This window comes from Manis javanica, chromosome 4 (assembly GCF_040802235.1).
Source record: "Manis javanica isolate MJ-LG chromosome 4, MJ_LKY, whole genome shotgun sequence".
NCBI classification, from domain to species: Eukaryota; Metazoa; Chordata; class Mammalia; order Pholidota; family Manidae; genus Manis; species Manis javanica.
Window position 1 is genome coordinate 6,106,010 of NC_133159.1, and position 1,660 is coordinate 6,107,669.

The window sequence follows — 1,660 nt, forward strand, 5'->3', positions numbered from 1 at the left end:
TCCCCATTGGCAAGAACTCGGTCCCATGATCCCACCCTAAGCCAGGCGATGCTGAGGAATGTCGTCTTCCTGGGTGCCCAGTAAGAAGAAATGGTGTGGTGAAGAGAAAACACCCTAGGCCCAGTGTATGTAGAGAACAATTGTCTTGTGCTTTTATTTTTACTGTTATTTTAATTTAATTTTTATTTTTATTGTCATTGTATTTAATTGTACTGTGACCTATTGGGAGGCATACAAAGCTTTGTAAAATCAACTTGCTTTTGACCGTGTAAGACAAGTAACCCTGCTTGCGATGAAGCCAGGATCCTTCGTGGAAGAAAAATGTCCACTGCCAGGTCTCTGCTTACACAAGTGCTTATTTCTAAGTCTGACCCAAAGCAGGAGGCTTGGTCTCACAGAGGTAGAAACTAAAGACTCAAAACTGTTTCAGAGGCCAGCGTGCCCCACATGGGGGTGGTGCGATTTGCACATCTGCGCGTGTGTCCATCTCGATGGCTGAAGGGTGGGGGTGCACGCTGCCAAGGAGGTCACCAGCACCGCAAAGCAGCAAAATGTTTGCAGTAGATCACTGCCCTATAATAGTCAGAGGTTATATAAAGCAAAAAAAAAATAAAATAAACTCTAAAAAATTGTAATAGTTATTTTAAGTGTCTGAAGAAGTAAGTACCCAGTGATAAAAACCCACGCTTAATAAAAACTCACCCCTGTAGCAGAAGTGTTTGCTCCGTGGTGGGGTTCATCTGATCAAACCGTCCTGAGCCTGGCCCCAGAGCGCTGTGCCTTTCTGGGCCCCGACGCTGCCTGGAGGGGAAACGGAGGAAGGCAGATAATGAGAACTGAGTGGAAGTGGTAAACAGAGTTCGTGCGGGCCTTCAGTAAGGGCCCGAGTGTAAGACGCGAATATTCTTTTTAAATCACTCATTGTGAGCGACTGTGAGATTAGCACCCCGTGCCTGCACTCTCCCGTGAAGCATGCTGAAGGGTCGGCATGTTTGCGAGGTCAGGGGCTCACCATGGCCTCTCTATGTGCCATCGCCGGAAGGGAATGCCTAGTGGCAGATGCAGCAAGAGTTTTGTGTAAACCAAGCAAAGGTGATGTTTCAGTGAAATATTTTTTATAACAGAAAGAGCAGATGCTGCAGGTACTTACACAGGAGAGAAAACGAAGGGTGGAGGTATGACTCGGTTGCCCCAAAATGGGGAGATGTCATTCCTGAGCTCTGGATGCACATGTCAGTCCACTGGGGAAGTAACTCTGGTTCTCATGATTATGCATGTAGAGACTGAAAGAAGAGAGGGGATGCGAACTCCACAGTCCAAGCAGGTTTATTGCTGAACCTGAGAGGGCCCCCTCTGTCCTGGCCAGCAGAACAAAGGAAAAGGGGTCTCTAACAGGTCAAGAGGCTCTTTATGGTCAGGGCTTTGGTGGGCTCTTTGAGGGGAGCGGTCAGGGGAAAGGTGGGCTTGTGGCTTGCTGACGTGTCCTGTGGCGGATGCTTGTAGCCTGGGTAAGATGACACCTGGGTCTCTCTGAGATGGTGGGTAGGCTTATTCTAAAGGCGCGGTCCTCAGGTCCGGATTCTATCAGAGACCCATCCAGTTTCAGGAGAGGAACACAGCAGCAGACACAGGACCCTGCAGCACTCCCGGGGGGTGCCCC

General features: G+C 49.1%; 1 long non-coding RNA gene across 1 annotated transcript; it reads right to left on the reverse strand.

Moving 5' to 3' along the window:
• Positions 1-448: 448 nt before the first annotated feature.
• LOC118968624 (uncharacterized) lies at positions 449-1,278 on the reverse strand. Its single transcript, XR_005056374.2, has 3 exons — positions 1,151-1,278; positions 703-801; positions 449-573 (listed from the first exon to the last, which is right to left on the reverse strand). It is a non-coding gene; the product is annotated as an uncharacterized lncRNA (long non-coding RNA).
• Between the last annotated feature and the right edge of the window lie 382 nt (positions 1,279-1,660).